Here is a 14,814-nt window from a genome sequence, read left to right on the forward strand (position 1 = left end):
ACATTTCCCAACTGCAGCATTTTAAAAAACAAACTCATGTAATTTAGCTATCTGCACTATAGTAAGAGTAATAAAATTATACCATGTTCTTCCCCACATTTCTGGGGCCTGATGCAAAGCCCTTAAATCAATTGAAACCATTGACTTTAATGGGTGTTGGATCAAGGCTATAGTGCTCTGGGATGTCCTTCAAGAACATTGGAGAGCACCTAATAAATGAAATCTAGGCTTATATTCTAAGCTGTTCTTTAAGATAAAGTATTTTTAAAGAGATTGAAAAACTGATGAGAGTTTCCCCAGGGTAGAGTCTCCAGGATTTGTCCATTAATTGTGGAGTCATCAACATAGCTACACATAGACTTGAAGACTATAGGTGCTGGTATTCTAAAAAATAGTGCCATTTTTATATAGTCACTTTTCAGACTATAACAATAATTATCCACTTTATAAAAAAATATGCTGGGGAGTCCATTTTTCTATGTATGTGAAGTATACATGCTAGAACTTTGCATATATCAATATATATATATGTCTAATAAACAGCCATCCAGGCATATCCCAACAGCACATTACTAATTTACTATACAAAAATGTATATACGTGTCTCAAGTGCATTAAAATGCCATATGAAGTATCTCAGGAGGGAGGGGAGAGAAAATATACTGTAATCAGCAATTGAATAAGCCAAAGAAATCTTTCACAGGGGCTGTATTTCAAATAGGAATGATAATTACAATCTGTATTTTTGGATCAAATGTTGCACATTTTATGAGGGGTACAGACTCTATACGTAGTTTGGCAAAGAGAGAATTAACCACTTTCTCCCTCAGCAAGAAATGTTACACAGCTATCAGAGAGCCCAGCCACAAGGGGTAATATGGCTGAGTACAGCCATAGTAAATTACATGAGTTTGAATGAGTTGATATTTTTGGATTAAATTGAATCTGGAAGCAGATTGAATTGGGATTATGTTTTAAAATAATTGACTAAATGTTGGCTTTGGTAAAATATTTTGAACCATCTTCATTATTACTTTGTATTGTGCCAGGGCTTAGGACCACCAATCATGGATAAGGTCTCCATAGTGGTGAGTGCTGTGCAAACAGAATGAAAAGATGGTCCCTATTCTAAAGTGCTTACAGTTGTTGAACTTTGATTGCACGAAGAACTTTTTAATTTCATGTAGAGAAAGTCTAGCTTTGACAAGACTTTTTACTTTAATTTTAGGCCTTTTGCAGCCAGAGTTTAGAAAGTTAAAACAAAAGACTGTTTTAAATGAAAGAAAAAAAGGCTTTTTGTAGCTCACTAATTTCTATGCTTAATAGAACTCTGATGGTTGCTTTGTTGGTTTTTCGCTCAGCTGTGGCTGATTTGACATGTCACAAGACAATATTTTGATTTCTTTTTAATCCACTTAAATTGCATCAAAATTAATCATTTTTTACCAAAGCTGGTGAACTGTGGTGTTAGTGCCATGGGATGTGTATGAAGTTAACAGCCCTCAGCTGCTGCTCTTTTTATAGCCTCCCTAAGCATAACACGCTCAAGAAGCAAATACCACACTGCATTATTACCGTTTTACTGTAACTCCACGCTGCTTTAAACTTAGATCTCCAAAGCTGCTGCAAGTCAGTTTCTTGCTGTGTTTAAGGAGGTTTTCTTTATGTTTGGCTTCAGCCTAAAGGATAAGTCTGGGTCTCAGTGAAGGACAGCAAGCAGCAATAGCTTGAGATGAAGTTCAGTGTGTGCCAAGATAAGTGAGAGGTTTGTTTTAGCCCTTAATAAACATAAGTTGAAGTTATGAGAATTCAGCCTAAATTATGAACATTAAAAAAACAGACTGATAAATCTGTCCTGCAGTAAATTATGGCTTCTTAGCAATTTCAATGGATAATGCAAATGTCTGCTCCTCTGCTTCTTTGCCTGTCCTAATATTCAGAGCTCTGTAGTCTGGCACCACTCTGTCCTTTCTACCCTCCCCCAGGGGTTAAAAGGAAGAAAATTAATTACAGCTGCTCAAACCAGTATCAACTTAAACCAAAACCCCAGATCTAAGCACACTGGAACATTGTGAACCGTATTTGGGGTGGAGCTGAACTTCATGGCTGGGTCTTCATTTCTATTACAGACTGATGCAAAACTCCAGTTTGAATCATGCCCTGAACCTGAGAAAAACCTGAGTCCACTCACATATCAGAACTTATGGTTTAGGCCTGTCTCTGAGAGTTTGGGCTGGACTACCAAAAATGTCTCCAGCCCACAGCATCAAAGTTATCATTATTTTCATTCTCCAAGTCAGGGATAGATTTTTGCATGGCCCTAGTGTGTGGGAAGGAGGCAGTAGTACCTCATGAATTAAGATGCAAGGAGCCTTCCTTGCTTTTTGCATCTATCCTGCCAAGGCCAGGCACAATAGAAGTGAAGTGCAGGGATTACTCCTGGAAATACAATCCATCCCAAAAGAGACGGGGAGGGAATGGACATTTCTAGACACATCTCCACATGTTTGGTGGATCAGGTTGTTTGCACTATGCAAAAGGATAATGCAGTGTATGCATTTCTGCTCATTGGAGGGCTGTTGAAAGACACTGTGCTTTTGGAGACACAGTTGTGTGTTGGAGTAGGTAGTACAGTTCAGCTCCCCCTCAACCTGTGTCTGTCAGGCAGAACAGAACCCTATTTCCAGAGTAAGTGTAACAAGCAGCTCAGGTTTTATTTTATATTTTTAAATACTTTTTGGTAATAACCCCAATCAGTGGCAAATTCAGTGTTGAAAGCTAAACTGGAATTATACATTATCCACTTTAGTAGCAGTACCTTCTGACTAAAAAGAAAAGGAATAAAAACTTGCCCCTATTACACTGTGAACTTGCTCTCTGTGTATCCCTCTCTCATTTTCCCCTAACTACAGGGATGTAGTAACTACAGGTATATAAGGGAGATGGATCAGCCTGTAGACCTACATATCTGACAGATTTGTTTGGTAATTGCCAAGTAACCAAGCGCAGACACTTTTGAATGGGGGATAAACTACGGGTACTGGACTAAAAGAAGTAGAAAGAACAGACTTGTTGGCCTAAAGAAAAATAGAGTAATAGTAGTCCATTGGCATGTCTCCTCTCTCACAGTCTGAACTTGAGCCAAAACTTTCACTCTCCTCCTCCCCAGCCTTCCAAAAATCTAAGGCTATGTCTACACTGCAGCACTAATTCGAATTAGCCTAATTCGAATTACAGAAAGCGATTTATAGAAAGCGCTGCAGACTGTCCACACTACAGTGTTTGTGCTGGTTTCTTGCGTCCACACTGACCAGCTTTAATTCGAATTAGAAAGCAGTGCAATGTGGGAAGCTATCCCACAGTGCAACTAACCATAGAGGCTGTTGTGACGAGTGTCATCAACCCAGGATGCCGCGCTGCTTCCCCTACCCTCTTCCTCCACCCCCAAACAAACAGGAAAAGGATTTTCATGCTGTTTTTTTACTCTCCCGATTGCCATTGCTGCAGGCACATGGAGCCAGCTGAACTATGCTCTCATTTTGACCGTGACAAATACTTCACAGTTTATCTTGGATTACTTTAGAACTGTATGCTGTTTGCCTTTTATGCTCCCCCTACCATCCTCTGTATATTGCCTGCCTTTGATTTTGATTCTACAGGTGACTGGAGAATGTAAGATAAATAACAAAGGAGTCAGTTAGTATATTAATACAGTGATACAAATGTTTCCATTTCACTAATGGAAAGCATGATATAATGTACCCACATGTAGCATTGTGAATAAACTTAAAGTATCAATTTCCATGATTGGCCACTGAAACAATGTAGCAAAGAATTTCCTCTCACTACTGGCATTTAAAACACATTCACCATGCGAGGAGGAGGGTGGGTGGTGAAATCTTTCAAAGGGACAAACTTTAAAGGGCTAAACTTTCAAAGGGACAAATCTCAAAGGGACAAACTGCAAAGGGCTTGTTGTGTGTGGGGCGGGGGTGATCGCAGCTTGGATTTTAAACCCATTCACTGCAGGAAATGAAGATTTAAATCTTCCCAGGGCTGCTTTGGGGGAGGGTACTGAAATGGGGCCTCATGGGATACAGTCTGGAGGCCAATTAATTCGAATTAAGTCCCATTGCGTCTACACTCGCACTAATTCAAATTAATTGATGCACTTCAGGCGCTAATCCACTTGCAGAGGTGGTTTTATTAATTCGATTTTAAAGGCTCCTTAATTCAAATTAACAATGCACAAGTGTAGACGTGGGAGTAATTAATTTGAATTAAGGGACTTTAATTCGAATTAAGCCACCAGTGTAGACCAGGCCTAAGTTAAGTGTATGCCATACTCATCACATATTAGTACAAGATCATCTACGTAAAGGTGATGAAGTTCAGCTTGGTGTTTCCATAGTAACACCAGCTGTAAGTTCTTAAATTCTTATCTTTTCTCTTTTCAAAATTCATTGAGTGGACAGTGACTAGATCAGAGAAGTAACAGGGGACTTTGGTTTTGTTAAACAGCAATACTGATCTTCATGACAGCCAGCTGGCCACACATCAAGTAATAGCAGCATCAGAGGACAAACATACCTTTCAGTTGCAAATGTATCAAGTCCACTTGGACATATCTGTCTTGCCAGGGTGGGGACAGGGTCCCACATTGATTGGGGACCTCTTGGGATGATGGAGAGGTTTTCACACATCCAGATGCAAGAAATCTTTCAGATAGGGTAGTAACTGTGTTCTCCTCCTGTGGCTTTACTTTCTATCTTTCTAAAATATTTCATTTCTTTGGAGGGCTTGGTAGTATAAATCTTCTGCTAAAACTTTTAGCTATACTGTTTTACTTTGATTTTTGAGCATAAAAATGAAGGTTTCTTTCCTTGGGCTGTCTTCTTGAGTGATCTCACTTTTAATATAAAATAACTGGGGGAAAAAACTAAATGTTTTGATTTCCTCTAGCTCCACCTTTTTCTTTTTCATTTGGTGTGTCTGAATATTTTACTATGCACTTAAGGATGACATAGGTAAAATTGATTTATTAAAGCCATTGCCTTTCAAATCCTGGAATGTCTTATCAATATTTTGTCCAGCTCTATTTAGCAGTCTGCTAGCATGTTAGGGTTTTTTTTTTGTTTTGTTTTTTTTAAACTCCCTTATTTACTATATCTCAGAACTGAGAGTTTGTGTTATCTTTGGATGATCTAATTTCTGGAGGCAAAAGATGGATATCACAGCTCTGGAAAATATTGATTTTTTTCCTTCTTTCTACACTTCATATTAAACCATTCTAGCCCAAAACATAACAATCTCGCTCCAAAAACACAGCACTAAACAAGTTAGGAATGCAATTGTGCATGATGCAGTGGTCACAACTTCAACCCATGACCAAGGTCATGCAGCAAATAACAACCAATGGGGCTTAGCCTCTGCTGACCGCGGGAAATTATAAAAGTTCAAACCCAGGTAGCAGAGAGGAATTGAATCTACTTGGCACCCCGTGTATCTCCTGGTCGTGTCAGTTCAGCGGTCTGACGCATCTTCCCCAGCCCACTTCGCTGCGAACTGATCACTCAAAGCAGCTCTCTCTCATCTGCCGTATCTAAAGTAAACGGCAACTGAATTTGGCTAACATGGTATACCTGTACATAATGTTTGTGAGTATGGATTAACTGTTCTCTGTTGTGTTTGTCTTGTAACTCCTTCGGGGAACTCCAAAACCAGGCACCCTAGTGTCACACGCTGGCAGCCATGCGTTGATCCGGAGAGATCACAAACGCAAAAGTCTTGGGTGGTGCATTTTGTCCTTTCGCGCACGGAGTTCTCCTGCCCTTTGCTATCACTGTTTGCTATGCAATTGCTTGCTGTGGAACTGTTTATTATAGAAATAGAATGGTTTATTATAAGGATAGAATTGTTTATTACAAAATAAAAGGTTTATTGATTAAGCAAACTCCTAGAATCATCACTGTCTCGCCGACCCCCCGTATCCCAAACTGAACCTATCTGAGAGTTTTTCTCTCCATTTCCACAAAAGGTACTTAGGCAAATAAACCCAAGAGTTAGGTAACTTTACCCCAGTTTTAGATTCCAGTTCAGTCTACAAAATTCCCACTGAACCCTGTAGGCACCTCAACTCATTTGGTGCATACATTTTCAGGGGAAAAGTTCCTTAGGTGCCTACATTCTGGCCTCTGATCATTCATGCTACTGCCTCCCTGCAGACATCCATATACTATCGCCTGCTTAAACCCCAGGGTGACCCATGAATCCAAGGAAGAGAGACATCTACTCAGACCTGGAGTCAGGTGGCTTAGGCACGTAAGGTATTTCTTGAAGGAACATGTTACCGTAGGTTCCTGCTTTGCTCTACACAAAACAGCAGGAAGAGGAGATGGTAGTGATGTTACCACTACCCACATATAACTTTTAGCTCAGAGGTCAGTGCATTTTCCTGCTAGGACTTGAACAGGGGTGTCTGAATTTTCTCCACCGCTGCCAGGGAGTGGGAAAACTGAACCTGCTTCTTCCACATTCCAGCTGAGTGCTCTGACCACTGAGCTAAAAGTTATAAGGTGAGCACTGGCAGCAACTCAACTGCCACCCACACCTTCTCCTCTTCTTCCTCTGGTTGTCTTGTGAAGAGCAAGGCAGGTGCCTAACTCATTCCTGCAAGAAACACTTTAGGCACCTAAGCTACCTAAGTCCAGGCAAATCGATCCTGTTTAGGGCTCACTAGCAGAAATAGGCACCTCCTTGCAGCCTGGAGCTAGGGCCCATTCTTTGAGAATGGGCAGAGCTTAAGACACATCCCTGTCATTTGGCATCTCCCACTGGCTTCAGCAGTTCCCCACCTAGCATGCTGACTTTTGTGGATTGCATTCTAAGGTGCCTATCTTTCCCCATTCATTGTATAGGGACCCTAGGTGCCTAACTTAGACTTTATAGATCAATGTTGTTCCTGTGATTTTTCTAGACTCCTAAAAGTTAGGCACTGTAACACACAGTATTGCAATGTGTAGATCTCTCTGTGGATCTAGGCCTGTGGATCTAGGCCTGAACTGCCACTAAAATCAGTGGGGGCTGAGTGTGATCAACACTTTGCAGGACAGTACCTTGTGGGAGGCTTTTCCATTAGAATATGCATCTTTAACAAGCTATTTGTAATAATATTTCTAGGGTGTCTTAATGTGAATGGTCTAGTGAAATACAATTTTATAAGTATCACCGCAAGAGAAGTATAAAGCAAGAAGAAAATGTAACTTGGTTTAATTTTGATCTTCCCTTAGTGGTTGACAGTTTGCCATGTCCTCTTTATCTCTAGTTTCTGACAGAAATTATGAAGTGATTACTTTAGGCAGCCTCTTACTGCTGTCCCAGTGCTATGTTAATTAAGGAAAGAAGAAAAGCTGTCATGTCAGCTACTGTCAAAGTGTTGTGAGATCTGGAGGGATGGTGTCTTGTATGGCATCCCTCTGTCTGTGTCCCTATTCATCTGGCCTAAATTATAGGTACTAATATTTACTGTTGAAATAAAGGAAATGAAAAACCACTTTTACTCACCGGTGTTAAGTGACTATTTGTGGTTTCCACCTTTCTGATATCTAGACTTAGTTTATCTCTTCCTCTTTGTGGCTGGTTGTATGTTCTGCTAAGCTCTTAAATATTTTGAATGCTGGAACTGTTTTCATTATTTTATGTTATCTTTTTCCTACCCAGGATTAGATCCTCACTCTCTACATCATTTCCCCTCATAATCCCTTTCTTCTGTAAATTTACACTGAAAGCACTAGAGGATTGGATGATTCCTGTTCATTTAAAATTATGTTCCTGCTGTATTCTCCCTTTCTCCTTAGGAGACATTGGGGGGTTTTAAATTGAAATGTTAACTTAGCATTTTATAATATTACATGCAGTATTACTTTTTGAATGGAATGATTAGATGTAAAGCAGTGGCTATATATATATCACATAATGTTTTCACTCTGATGGTTTTTACCACAACAATTGTAGTAACCAGGCAGCTGTAGCCAATAAGTTCCTCATTCACGATAAAACAAAGCAAATATTTTTGGTGCATGCTACTTTACACAGCATCATCTCTGTTCACATTTTAAGTGCTCTAAGGGTTCAAATAAGGGCTTTCTTCAAGCAACTTTTTTTCACTTAAATATTTAGGATTATTCACACACAAACAAAATCTTACTTAGAAAAACATCACACTTACTTTGCAGAGGTTCCATTTAAAAAAACCCAGGTTGCTCTGAAGGACATGCTTGTGGTTCAGCCCAATATAAACACAAATCCAGATGTGTCAGCACAGTGATGTGAAGAAAAATTCTCTAGTCTTTATTTACACATTACAGCAAATATTTTAATAAGAGAAAGTGAAGAATGTTGACATTTCACCACTTAGGCCTCCATCAGAACAATGTCCTGAATGCCAAAATGTCAACATTCCTTGTAAATTTGACAAACATCTGGCATCTTTTTTTTTTTCCCCCATGTTTCATTGCTGCTGGCTATTGTGCCTATGAAAATGGAAAGGTGTGGCATCGCAGGCACAGAGGAACTTCTCTCAGTAAGCCTTCTTTATTCGATTGTATCCTCACCAGGTAGGAAAAATTGTTAATGTAACCTGAGCTTCTTAGATTAAAAACATTTTTTTCTTAGTTATCTATCATTGTTTTAATATATTGTAAAATCATAATATAGGATGAACACAGTTTAATGAAGTACTCAACTGGTGTATATATGCCAGTGCTATGAATGAAACAATTCCACTGTGCCCAAGCAAAGCAGAACTCACTCCTCTTCAGGACAGGTACTAGAAAAATGCTTGACCCAAATTCTCATTCTCTTTTGGAGAGAAAATAGCCTGCCTGCCCTGCCCCAGTTCTGCAGCAAGAGTTTCAGAAGGCTGCACCAGATCCTGTTGCTACCTCTGGAGAGGGCTTCACCTTAATTTGGACCTGAAATGTTCAAAAGAACAGCACAGTGAAACCAAAAAGGAAGGGAAGTCAGAACTGTGAGTTCTAACATTAGGCAAAAAATGTTTACATAAAGAATACTACATAAAGAATACACTGAAAAAGAATGTCAAAGCACTTATCCACACTAGGAAAGGGAGTGGAAGTTAGGTCAGGGTGTAGTGATTAACCTTGACCTGGCCCCAACAGGGTTGCCTGTCCCTTTAAAGGCCAGGAGGAGCTGGATCAATCATCCCTGGTCAGTTATCCTCACCCTGCTACACCTCTGCAATGTATGGGACTTAAGAGGACTGTCCAGTAATTGAAGACTTGCTGGGGATGAGAAGGGGCAGGCTGCTTTGTGCGAGACAAGAGGCTAGGCTTAAGCTAGCCTGAAGAACTGAAAGGCTTGAGATATGCTGGGAAGTTTGAGGAAGAGGAAGGCCTGAGAGACCAAGAAGCCTAGGGAGCTGTGGAACGAAAGCCTTAAGGTGGAATGCCTGGGCCAGGAGGAAGCTGGTCAGGCCAGATTTGAGGTGATGTGTAAAGTCTGAACCCAGGAGGCTTGTGGGCTGAATTAGAATTTGGAGACTGAATAGGAACACCCAGCTAGGAGAGCTGGCAGTGAGGAACCAGAGGGAGCAACAAGGAGGCTAGAATCCTGTGGAAGACTCCAGGTAGGAAGATGTGGGAGAAGCAGATGAGAAAAGCAGGGAGCAACCCAAAAAAAGTGTAAAAGCTGAGCCCAGAGAGTGGGGAGATGAGAGGCCTCTTGGGAAGGAGGATCTGGGCCCAGTTTGAGCCTTGGACAAAGACTTTTTGATTGTTTTTTTGGATTTGGAGTTTTTGGAAAGGGTAGACTTTTGTTAATGACTGAGCTGGAGGGCTAAGTCACTGCAGCCAGTCATCTCATCTCATAGAGTTTTTGTGGGAAAACTGAGGCAGAGTGCCCCAACACCAGGTCTTGTCATGAGGGGGCACTCTAGGATGGTAAATCTTGTCATGCTGTTCATGAGAATTTTGTAGTGGGGACACATAACTATGCATTTTGCACCAATTGAACAGGTAGGTTATACCCTATAATCAAGGGGAAAAGATGTTGCAGTACAGCCACACTAGTAAAACGGTATGGGTCAGGTCAAAATTAGTCAATATAACACAACCTCTCTCCACTTATTTTCCTAGTATGGACAAGCTAGAAGAGTTCAGGAAGTCTCCAGTTCCGGGGAGAGGGGAGGAAAGAGAAATGTAGAGAGATCTTATTTGGTCAGTGAGTCTAGAGAGCCTGAGGTCAGTACAGTTACTGAAGGTGTAGTGAAGGGTACATCCTATGCTGCAAAGACTCCAGCTGTCAGAGTGGTGTAATGGCCGTGCAGTCACAAGTGACGCCACCCTCAGAGTATGTAGAACAGGCCTCTATATCTTGGGGAAAGGTGTGGGGTTGTCCTGAATGGATGGATAATAGATGTTCAAGTTCTCTTTCCTGGACCACCCAAGTTATTAGTTACTGCCTTAGGGCAGCAGTTCTCAAACTAGGGATGGGCCTCCCAAGGGAGGTATGGGAATGTATTAAGAGAGGCCTGAACTGTGTGTGTTATGGGTTTTTTTGGGTTCAGCGCTCTGGCTATCAGCCCCAGATGGCTGGGGCTCGTGCAGAAGGGCTGTGCACACCCGGTAGACAGGGATAAAGGGGACAGCTGGAGCTGTGCCACCTGGGCTCGGGCTCTTCTCTCCCCACCCAATCCCTCACCTGGAAGCAGCAGGTCTCTGGCTGTCAGCCAGGGGTGGCAACAGCAGCGCAGAAGTAAGAATGGCAATAAAGCACTAAGTTGGCTGTGAAAAGTGATTTTGATGAATATCACTTTTCACATTGCCCCCCTTACTTCTATGCTGCTGTTGGTGTGGTGCTCCTTCAGAGCTGGGTACCCGGCCAGCAGCCACTGGTCTCCACTCTGCCTTCAGAGCTGGGTAGCGATATATATACTTGGGATGGGAGGGCATAAATAACTACAGGCATGAAGGGGGACCTGATCAAATAAGTTTGAGAGTCACTGCCCTATGGGGTGTGTATGAGTACGTAGATAATTAAAAATAACGTGGTTAACGTTACTTTCAGATGTAAAAGCTGTCATTGCACAATCTCATGCAAGAAAAGAGGCTGTGTGCCTATACCAGCAGCAAATAAAGTAGGCATTCCAGCACTGAAAGTAATAGTTCAAAAGTACTTCCCTTCTTTTGATGTTTTAGGATCTGAATGTTTCCTTCCAAACTGTCTCAAGAGAGCTGGCTGAAAAATGGATTTTTTTTCTCAGAAAAATTTGAAAATAAACATTTTTGCCAAAATTTTCAGAAGAAAATTCTGATTTTTGTTAAACTAAGAGTCTTGGTTTTTCAGCCAAAATTCAGTTTAGTTTTCTGAAGGAAAAAATTTCTTAAAATATGGAGGAAGGGAGTGATTTCTGCAAACTGTTTTTGGTGAGTCAAACCCCCAATTTTCTGTTGCAAAAAAGCTTTAATGGAAAATTTTCAACCAGCCCTGCTTCCCATCCTCAAATAAACTCATTGGCCTAATTCTTGTTGTAAAAATTCAAACAGTTATACTTTTTTATTTTCATTTCTGTACTCTCTGTACTTCTCCGTTGAAAGGAGGAGATTGTCATGGAAGTCAAAATTAAGAGGCACAAGAGGAAAATTGAAACAAGGAGAAAAGCAAACCATTAAAATATTTTAGGAACTGTTAAGGTTGCGCAACACTATTTAACCTTCCAAACCATTTTTTTAAGTGAAAATATTTTCTGTTATCAATACCGTCAACTCAACCATCTCAAAATAGGATATAGAATTTAAAAAGCATTGTAAGTACAATAAGCTAAACTTTAGCATTGCTTCTCTTTAGCAGCATCTAGGAAATAAGTAAATTCCATTAAACTATACAGTTTTTTCCATTTCTGTGTGGGAGAGTGAACCATGTATTTTGACAGTAATATCAAAAGGTACAGCTGATGTTGGGCGCGTGGAGGACAGAGAATGGACAGCAAAGTTACCTGTCAGTCATACTTCTGGGGCTCCCATGAAAAGATTGAGAAACCATCTTAATTCCACATGCTTTCCTTTTGTTTTCTTGGTGTGATCAGCTGGCATACCTACCTTGTTCCATAACAAAGTCTGCATCGCTGTATAGGGTCAAAACTCTTTCAGACTTGAAGCCTGTACTTCCCCTCATGGTCTGGGGAAGAGATATGGGAACCCAAGCCCACCCTCTCCTGTGGGTTCCAGCCTCAAGACCAGGTTAGCTTATTTATTGGATGTTGCTAAAGAGAAGCAATGTTGAAGTTTAGTTTATTGCACTTACAATAGTAGGTGAAGGCTGAGGGGCTGGCATAGTGCTTGGACTACTGACTTACCCTGGAAGGGGTGGGACTCTAGGTGACTTGGCTACAGGACTGAGTCATAAGAAGCAGCAGACCATTGCAGGACCAGGGCCATTATCAGGGGGTGTGAAGGGAGGAGAGCCTGTTATACAGTAGAACCTCAAAGATACGAACACTAGAGTTATGAACTGACCGGTCAACCCAACACCCTGTGAAACCGGAAGTAAGTAATCAGGCAGCAGCCGAGGGGGGTGGGAAAAAAAGAAGAAAGCAAATATTGTGCCTGTATTGCAAGGTCGGCATGCAGACAGAAACAGTCCAGGGTCTGCATTGTTCCTGTAAGCCAAGAGCACTGTTTCACCGCTCCCACCCCACTGGGAGGGAGAAACTATTTTCACCACACACACACCCTCCACCCCTCCAGAGCCCAGGAAAGAAGGCTCCCTGCTGATGCCGTGCTGCAAGGAACTGAAGGTTGCAGCCAAAGCCTGGCCTGGAGCTGGAGTGGGAGTCAGCTGTGCTCTGGAGGAGTTTTAAAGGACCACAGCCTGTGCACTGATGCGGCCCAAGCTTTGCCCGTGGTTCCACTCCTGGATCCTGCCAGCACTTCTGGGAGTGCAAGGGGCAGGGGAGCGGGGCGCTGGCAGCAAGCTGGCACCAACGCCCTGCCATGTGCTGCCTATGGAGCGTGGTAAGCAGTGCACTGAGCAGGGTGAGCCCTGGGGAGAGGAGGCTGAGGGCTGGAGTTTGTAGTGCCAAGAATGCGGGGCAGGTCCCCCCAGTTCAGCCCAAAGGCAAGAAACAAGAATAGGGCAGGGAGCTGCTTGCAAACCAGGCAGTGCTGCCAGGTGTCACCTTTGCAGAGATCTCTCCCAGCCTCAGCTGGAAGACACTGACTGCAGGGTACTGTGCCATGATGTTTTGTTCAGAGTTATGAACATTTCAGAGTTACGAACAACCTCTATTCCCAAGGTATTTGTATCTTTGAGGTTGTACTGTACTACTATTCCCAGCGGTTAGGGGCATGCCGGCCAGTAAGTTATAGCCTTACAAGGTGATGCAAATGAGGAAACAAATATGTATATGCTCACGACACTAGGTGTCTTAGGATTGCGACATCATAACTGCATAGTGACTGCTCTGTACATTTTTCCTGAAAATATGGATATTTTGTAGATATGAGAGATCTTTTGAAACTGTATCAATCATATCTGCATACTCAATTAAACATGATTGTGTTCCCATTTGCAAAAAATTGGAAAATGTATCTCAAAGTCATTAATGTGTACATATAAATAGTCATGAACTAGACCTTAGAGTATGTTTATACTGATAGCGGCAAAGTCACTGCTGTCAGATCGATTTTTCTGGATCGATTGAGCGGTCAGTGTAGACCCACTCAATCGATCAGGAAGTCGACTGAGTAAATCCACCCCCTCAAGTAGCTAGCGCTGCGTCGCCGGGAACATGATTCCCATTGGTGCAGTGCAGTGAAGACGGCGCGCAGAAGGGAAGCACAGCAGTCGATGGGATTTACGCAGGTTACTCTGCGTAGCTTGCATAACTCCCATTGACTGCCACCAAATTTCCAGGTAAGTGGAGACCAGGACTTAGGATCCAAACCTCTCTGAACTTTGGGAAGTTTGGTTTCAGAAACCAGACTTGGCAACTGGGGCCTATTTTTTCTGCATAGGGGACATAAATGATAGTGATGTGCCACCTTCTATATCAAAAGAAAAGTAATGCATGCTTTGTGAGGCTATTGTTTGTAGGGTATACTATGTATAGTATTTTCCCATGTGCCTAACTTTCTGTGTGTACCAGTTGAGCTAGCACAAAACTGAAATTAAAATTTTAAAAATTCCACAACCTCATACTACCTACAGCATTGTGAGTTACATTTTAGGACAAGTCATAAATGTGCATCCTGCAAATGCTGAGTACTAAAATCAAACCATTACTATCCGAAGAAAAACCTAAACTGTTACACTTTCCCTTTTAAATAGGAAGTCTAGATGCCTTAAGAGGATGAATCCCATCTGACCCAGAACTCAGGGAAGTAGAAACGTAATGTATATTGTGGCACATCGGCCCACATAAAACTGTAATTCTATAATGTCAGGAACTTTCAGAAAAGTGAAACTCAGCTGAATTATGTGCTGCAAAAGCCCACCATGCTTTACAGTGTGGAAAGAAAACAGGTTGTCCCTGGGATGGGTTTAATAAGCAAGTTACAATACCAGCAGGAATAATACTAACATTTACTCATCATGGTGTTGCACAGGCAAAAAAAAAATTTTATGTGAGGGGGGCATGGGTGCATACTCCCTCAGCCCCCTACTTCAGTCATTTCCATTCCAAAGGTCAGTCAATTACAAATCAACATCAGTACCTGCAATTCACTCACTCACCTTCAGCAACCTCTGATCTTTACATATTGCAACATAATTTTAACTGAAGATGAGTGGCCTATC

The 14,814-nt window shown here is 41.7% G+C and overlaps 1 long non-coding RNA gene across 1 annotated transcript in view; it reads left to right on the forward strand.

Moving 5' to 3' along the window:
• LOC137167087 (uncharacterized) overlaps positions 1 to 14,412 on the forward strand; it is a 40,554-nt gene extending 26,142 nt beyond the window's left edge. Inside the window, exons 2-3 of the long non-coding RNA XR_010923984.1 lie at positions 8,548 to 8,615; positions 14,347 to 14,412. This is a non-coding gene — a long non-coding RNA (uncharacterized lncRNA). The remainder of the gene's footprint in view (positions 1 to 8,547; positions 8,616 to 14,346) is intronic.
• The last annotated feature ends 402 nt before the right edge of the window (positions 14,413 to 14,814 follow it).

This window comes from Emydura macquarii, unplaced genomic scaffold, assembly GCF_026122565.2.
Source record: "Emydura macquarii macquarii isolate MOO-44397 ecotype Brisbane River unplaced genomic scaffold, CSIRO-AGI_Emac_v2 contig_2897, whole genome shotgun sequence".
Lineage (NCBI taxonomy): Eukaryota > Metazoa > Chordata > Testudines > Chelidae > Emydura > Emydura macquarii.